Source organism: Malaya genurostris, chromosome 1 (genome assembly GCF_030247185.1).
Source record: "Malaya genurostris strain Urasoe2022 chromosome 1, Malgen_1.1, whole genome shotgun sequence".
NCBI classification, from domain to species: Eukaryota; Metazoa; Arthropoda; class Insecta; order Diptera; family Culicidae; genus Malaya; species Malaya genurostris.
In genome coordinates this window covers 117,370,978-117,379,420 of record NC_080570.1, presented here as the reverse complement: position 1 = coordinate 117,379,420, position 8,443 = coordinate 117,370,978, and positions in this window count along the sequence as shown.

Below are 8,443 nucleotides of genomic sequence, written 5' to 3'. Positions count from 1 at the left end.
TATTTCTATGTAAAGTATTAGAGGGAAGAGTTGCCAGTAGTGGCTAAAACCTAAGACAAGACCTGACAACTGGCTTCTTATTCTTCCTTACGAGTCACCCTACTCGTTATCTTCGCTCTGTTGAATAAATACCAACTTCCTGTTTACGTATCGGTTACAGTGTTGCCATATTTATAGATTTTCTAATATCTTTTTATGCTGAGAAAAATATTTATTAATCTCATATACATTTTTAGGCTCGGTGAAACATGTTTTGATGAATGAATTATTTTTATTAATTATTAACGTTTAAAGTTAGTATATTTCTGTTGTTGATTTTTTATTTTGGGTTGTTTTTTATCCTCTCCTATCTTCAAACGAATCTTGTAATCACTTCATTAAAAAATGTTCAAATTCCGACAACAGTGTACAGCACAACACTTCATTCTCCTCGTAAAAGTAAACACACTTTCGAATTAACACAAATTCAACAAATCTTTTCTTTTTTTTTTGGTAACACTTTGATTCACTAATAGAAATATGGTTTGATGCTGATTTTAATTACACAGTGCTGTCTCTATAAATATTTATTGCAGATGAGGTTGAAAAAAAACGATGAAACTTTCTCTGAAAATTTTCATTTTCCTATGGGAACTAAAATTATAAATTTAATGAACTTGTTTTCTGAATTTCTCTAAACTTGGCATCATTGCTCGCGTACCCTGCAAAAGTTTTTACTTTTCACAACGTGCGTGTAGTAACATCAAAATCAGCCAAACAGAAACTGGTCCGTTCTGACATAAAATTGGAACAAAAGCAGCCCCCCAATTGTCTTGTCTTGTCTTAGGGTCAAACGCAAAATAATATTTTATCTTTCATTCATCTAATAGGTACGAAAAAACTGCTTTTGAATTTTTTTAAAATAAAAATGAGTGATGAATTCTTATTAGCTAGAAATTTGTATGGAAGATCTATAACAGAACTGAAACTGGAACAAACGTATTCCCAGCAAGCCGTTCTAGTTTTCTACATTCGTACAGGTCCTCTGTCAAATTTAAAACTGACACACGATGCCGTTCTATTTTTTTCTATATTTGAAACACGAGTAAAACACTGCTGGGGCTGCCAGTTTTTCTTGTTATAAAATCCTGATTTAAGTTTTAAAACTGACATATATTATGCATCTAGAACCAGAACACTGCTGAATATACCCTTACTCGACTGCTCGTTTCTAGAGTTCTAGAGTTCAACCCGATTGACAGTGACATCATAAATGTCATTGAATATTCGCTCACTTTATTAGTGTGAGTCAGACGACTTACGCCATTTCATTACACTCCAGCTAGAAGTATGGGCTAACTACGGATATGCCTTTTTGTTGATTTCCATCAAATTTCATCAGTTTTTGCTGGAATTCTAGGAAGAATTTACTAGTTCTATATATCAGAGAATATCGAAGATTTAATTTAAATTTATGTATTCAGATATATGAAATTTTATTTTCCAATTTAACTTAAAATCAACATGAAAACGCTATCTGCGACAACTTCAATATGACAATCTTGAATACGGGAGAAATGACACGAATTCCTGCACCACCAGCAAGACCAAGTGCGCTAGACTTATCCCTTTGCTCGACATTGCTACGGTTGGATTGCACGTGGAAGGTAATCCCTGATCCCCACGGTAGCGATCATCTGCCTATCGTAATTTCAATCGCCACCGGATTAAGACCATCGGAAACAATCAATGTTTCGTATGACCTCACACGAAACATTGATTGGAAATGCTACGCAAATTTGATATCTGAGAATCTAGAAACAACACAAGAACTTCCTCCGGAGGAAGAGTACACGTTTTTGGCTGGCTTGATTCTCGACACCGCGACTCAAGCTCAGACGAAACGTGTACCCGGCGCGAAAACTAACATCCGTCCCCCCAACCCGTGGTGGGACAAAGAGTGCTCAGAATTAAACGCGGAGAGAACTTCATCATTTGTCGAGTTTAGGAAAAACGGAACACCTGATAATTTTAGAAACTACGCGGCATTAGACGCTAAAATGAAAAGCTTGATTAAAGCGAAGAAAAGCGGTTATTGGCGTCGATTCGTAGACGGATTATCGAGAGAAACATCAATGAGCACTCTTTGGAACACAGCCCGACGAATGCGCAACAAAAACACCACAAACGAAAGCGAGGAATATTCTAACCGCTGGATATTCGATTTCGCTAAAAAAGTATGTCCTGACTCTGTTCCGGAACAGACAATCATGCGCGTCGCTTCATCAAACAGAAACGAAACACCTTTTTCGATGGTCGAGTTCTCACTTGCGCTTTTATCGTGTAACAATAAATCTCCGGGGTTAGACAAAATCAAATTCAACTTGTTGAAAAATCTGCCTGACCCCGCCAAAAGGCGCTTGCTGAATTTATTCAACAAGTTCCTCACGGGTAATATTGTCCCACATGACTGGAGACAAGTAAGAGTTATTGCCATTCAAAAACCAGGGAAACCAGCCTCCGATCACAATTCGTATCGGCCGATTGCTATGCTTTCCTGTATCCGGAAATTGTTCGAAAAAATGATTCTGTTTCGTCTAGACAATTGGGTCGAGACTAATGGCTTACTTTCAGATACACAATTTGGTTTCCGCAGGGGTAAAGGAACGAACGATTGTCTTGCGTTGCTCTCAACCGAAATTCAAATGGCATTTGCTCGTAAAGAACAAATGGCGTCAGTTTTCCTAGACATCAAGGGGGCTTTTGATTCAGTTTCCATAAACATCCTATCTGAGAAGTTGCATCAGCATGGTCTTTCACCAATTTTGAATAACTTTTTGTATAATCTGTTGTTCGAGAAATACATGTATTTCGCGCATGGTGATTTGTCGACAATACGATTCAGTTACATGGGTCTTCCTCAGGGCTCATGCTTAAGCCCCCTTTTATACAACTTTTACGTAAACAACATTGATGAATGTATCAACACATCTTGCACGCTAAGACAACTTGCCGACGACAGCGTTGTGTCTATTATAGGACCCAAAGCTGCCGATCTCCAAGGACCATTGCAAGATACCCTCGACAACTTGTCGACATGGGCTCTTCAAATGGGTATCGAGTTCTCTACGGAGAAAACTGAGCTGGTTGTATTTTCAAGGAAGCGAGAACCAGCACAATTACAGCTTCAACTAGGGGGTGAAACCATAGCTCAGGTCTTCACATTTAAATATCTCGGGGTCTGGTTCGACTCCAAAGGCACCTGGGGATGTCACATTAGGTATCTGAAACAAAAATGCCAACAGAGAATCAATTTTCTTCGTACAATAACCGGATCATGGTGGGGTGCCCACCCAGGAGACCTGATCAGGTTATACCAAACAACGATATTGTCCGTGATGGAATACGGATGCTTTTGCTTCCGATCCGCGGCGAACACTCATTTCATCAAGCTGGAAAGAATTCAGTATCGTTGTTTGCGTATTGCCTTAGGTTGCATGCAGTCGACTCATACGATGAGTCTCGAAGTGCTCGCGGGCGTCTTACCGTTGAAAAACCGATTCTGGGATCTCTCATATCGATTGCTAATCCGATGCGACATCTTGAATCCGATGGTGATTGAAAACTTCGAAAGGCTTGTCGAGCTCAATTCTCAGACCCGTTTTATGTCCTTGTATTTTGATTACATGGCTCAGAATATTAATCCTTCTTCGTTTGTTTCCAATCGTGCTCATTTCTTGGATACTTCTGATTCTACTGTGTTTTTCGACACTTCCATGAGAGAAGAAATTCGTGGAATCCCGGATCACGTGCGCCCTCAAGTGGCCCCAAATATTTTTTATAATAAATTTAGAACAGTCAACTGTGAAAAGGTGTTTTACACTGACGGTTCAAACATCAACATGTCCACAGGCTTCGGCATCTTCAATCAAAACATCACCGCTTCTTACAAACTCAGTGATCCGGCTTCAGTTTACGTCGCAGAATTAGCTGCTATTCAGTACACCCTCGAGATCATTGAAACCTTGCCCAAAGACCATTACTACATTGTCACGGACAGTCTAAGCTCAATAGAAGCTCTCCGGGCAATGAAGCCAGGAAAGTATCCCCCATATTTCCTGGGGAAAATACGGGAACACTTGCGAACTTTATCTGAACGGTCTTATTTAATATCGTTAGTCTGGGTCCCTTCGCATTGTTCCATTCCAGGCAATGAAAAGGCAGACTCATTGGCTAAGGTGGGCGCATTAGAAGGTGATATTTATGAAAGACCAATCTGCTTCAATGAATTTTTCAGTATCTCTCGTCAGAAAACTCTCGAAAGTTGGCAAACTTCATGGACGAATGACGAACTGGGACGATGGCTACATTCCATTATCCCTAGGGTATCGACGAAACCTTGGTTCAGGGGGATGAACGTGAGTCGCGATTTCATTCGTGTTATGTCGCGGCTCATGTCAAATCACTACACTTTCAACGCACATCTCCGGCGTGTTGGGCTTGCGGAGAGCGGTCTCTGCACCTGTGGCGACGGTTATCAGGACATCGAGCATGTCGTGTGGTCGTGCGTAGAGTATCGTGACGCCAGGTCGAAGTTACTGGAATCCCTTAAGGCCCGAGGTAGACCGCCTGAGGTTCCGGTTCGGGATGTGTTGGCGAGTCGGGATAGTTTATATATGCTTTTCATATACCAGTACCTTAAACACATTGATATACAAGTGTAATGTGTTATCCCTCGTTAAGAAAGTATAAACTCCACCTACAGGTTCGACACTAACATCCGCCTGATTCTCTCGATCCCCGTCCCTGTCCACCATCTTCATTGGAACTAACAAGATCTTTTTTTGTCACTAACTTTTTCGTTACCCCTTCCCTGTCTCTTCACCATCTCGATGGCAACTAATTAGATCTTTATCGTTTTCAAACATTTTGTTCCCACATCCCCTTTTTACCCCGTTTCCACAATATTTATTTTTTTTTCATTCTCTTCCGTAACATCACCATCATCGTCCACGGAAGGCCGCCCCAGTCGAAAACCAGCATGCGGGCCACCCGCCGGGCCTTCGTAGCCTGGGGGTGTTTCCCGCGGACCCACACGGACCGAAGGATGCGGCCAACATGGATCTTCGCCAACGGCATATGGAAGACCCTCATGCAACATTCAATTCACCGGCCACTACCGATCGCTTCTCGAGAATCCGCTACCGCTACATTACATAATGATACTATTCTAGTTTTAAGTTAGTCGTAATTAAGATTAGTAAATACCCTTGGCATCTTAGAGCTTAAGCAGTGTGCCTTAAAAATTATATTATAATATTGAATAAAAAAAAACATGAAAACGTTCAAAATCGGAGAGGAAGAAGAAATTGAATTGATAATTTAGTTCGTTTTACTCAATCAATTCTTTCAGATCTCCAAATCAGAAGGCGAAATTCATCGATTGTTGCACTGAAGTCCGCATTCATTCGGATTTCATAGTGAATTTCACATGAAATTCTGAAAGAAAATTATTCGCCTACTCGGATTTCCGAACAGCAACATATTTACTCAAAACTAGGGTAAGGGCTCCCTATTTCATCTCATTTGTAAGGACTTTACCTTAATAACCTGATTTAGCCACTAAAATTACAATTACAATGAAAATCAAAAAAAAAAATGATCATAAAACAGCAAAAAACAATTATTATTTGTTCACTACTCTGCTCCTAATTTCATCTCAATGGATTTTTATTCATCCTATCGTTGGTCCTTTATTCATCTTATTAATTAGCAATGGCGACAGCAATCAAAACAAAACATTACACTATTACACTCTCAGGGTGAAAATTTCAGAATTTTTCTGAAAAAGGGCCTGATGAAAACTACAAGATAACACACGATCCTTTAGAACCAGTTTGGAATTATTTCGACGTTAAAAAATTGTTGGGTCGTTTACGTTTTCTTCTACATAACAAATTGTGTTGTAAAGTTCATATGGTAAATTTAAAAAAAGGAATTGCTAATATTTAGGCTGATGAATTGTAGACGGAGTGAATGAAATACGTGTCCCTAACAAGGCGGTCAAAGGTCAAATTATTTATATGATCCAATATAAGTCCGAAACGACTCAAAACATCAGTACTAAACATGGCACAAGTACATGTTCTAAGGTTGTCATAAGGGTATTTCAAGGCGGAGGAGTTGTATTAAATGATCATAACAGGGAGTTTGTGGCAGAACATTACTGATTTGGCAAAAATCGATATTTTAACGAGAATATGTTTTGTATTTTTCAGCATAACATGGGAACAACTCAGAAAGTGTCACTAAACTTGGGCCGAGTACTTTTACCAAATTTAGAGTATTTCAATCGGTAGAACTTCCAGGATGTTTTCCAAACTTATCATCACAAAACATTCCAAACAATGGGCAAATTGATTAGTTCTCAATAACTACATCAAACTACAGTTAGATTCGATTTTATTTATTTATGAACTTTAATTTAATATTTTCTTCTCCGAAATTTTGTTTTTCTTTTGGTTTCCCATTTCTTTCAGTTTTTTTTGTGCTTCTCTATTCTGTGCTCGAGCAGCTGCTGCACCTTTTTTTCAATTTTTTTTTGCTCACGCAGCTCTGCTTTCATTTGTTTGATTTTTATTGCTTCAGCTTTTTCAAACGCTTTTTCGGTAAGCTCCTTCATCCTCTCTCCGGCTGTCAAAATAGCATAAGATTTTTGCCTATAACGTCTATGTTGCGGATTTCGCTTTGGAGTTGGGGGAGCAACGAAAAACTTTGAAGCACTCAATGATTGAATAGGATTTGAATTGGGAATGTTTGTAATATCGGTCAATACATCACATGGTCCAACATCTGCATTTGAATAAATAAAACAAATATATATATATATATATATATATATATATATATATATATATATATATATATATATATATATATATATATATATATATATAAACTTATGTGTGTGTAGCGCTGAGCGATGTCAAAGAATAACTCACCATTATTAGACATTAACATATTCGACCCTGAAGATGTTGTACTCATGGCACGGAAAAGATTACAGTTTCTTGGATCAGACGAAAAATCCGAGGAGTCATCTGGAAATGCTACTCTTTCCTCTATCACAACCATTGGCTCTTCAATTGCTGTATCAAAATCAGAACTGATATTAAGTTTATTGCCATAGAAAAAGTTGTTCTTCTTACCGGATTCCTGAGCCATGTCCAGAGTCTGAAATTGAAAATTATCTACGACCATTGGTACTGTAACTGCTTTCTTGAAATCGTCATCAAAGTTCCAATTCGTCGATGTATGAGATACTGTTGCAGTATCAGATGAAAAATTTTGTGTCCAGACATCATCTAATTCTGCACCTTCTTGAAGCACAATCAGAGGTTCATGTACTATTGCTTCATCCATATCATCAATGATATTTGGTCTATCCTCCCCGGAAAAACTCTGTTCTCTCAACTCTAGGGACATTACAATATCGGACGTAAAATTCTGCTCCAAAGCATTACAACTCTCATCCTCCTCTTGAATCATGACTTCGGGTTCAACAAACGCTTCCTCGGAAGCATCAACGTTGATTTGTCCAGCAGTTAAAATTTTATTGTAAATAGATGATATTATTTTTTCTTCCGCGGATAAACCGGAAAAAACGGAATTTGGAATCATTTTCACCTATTTTCGAAGTTTCGTTCAGTGAGCTAATTTGAGGTAAAAGGGTTCTATGTAGTTTCCATAAAACACTTGAAAAAATATGCAGAGAAGTTTACTATAGATTTACACACTTGTAAATTATATCTACTCAACGATTAAGTCTTATAGACTCAATTTCAGGTTGAATGCGATTTGCTTAATTAAAACTTATTGAACAAAACTCTCGCTATTGGGTTGTTTGACTCAAGAAGCTAGTTTTGCTAGCAATGGCGAGAGTCAATGAAAGAAAAGATTCAAAACAACAAAATGAAGTAAAAATAAGTCAAACAAAGGTAGGTTCTATTTTCCAGTGCAATCGGAAAAGACTTATCTCGTCAACTGTCCATAAATATCATGAGATTTGTTTACCAAAATTTTAACAACAAATTTGGTTGCCGAAGAAGTAATTCATAAAAAAACAAAACTGTCAAGATTACCGACCTCTTCGGTCAAATGAAATGTCACATTCAACGTCATATGCACCGAAGCACCCTGTGAAATAATGCAATTAAGTGTGTAATTCGAAGATGATTCGAGCTTCCGACTTTTCCATTGAAAAAAAAATGACAAATGTTAGCATTTGTATAATGCTGACGATCTAAAATGCTGGTGTAGTTCACAAATATCTAAATTACATACTACAAACTGCTTCTTTGCTAACATATTAATAAAGTCTAAAACATGCTTTCTTCCATCTGCTTGAAATTCATCAAGGAACCAGCCTCGTACGGACAATTTTAATTGTGTTTGACAGTCGACA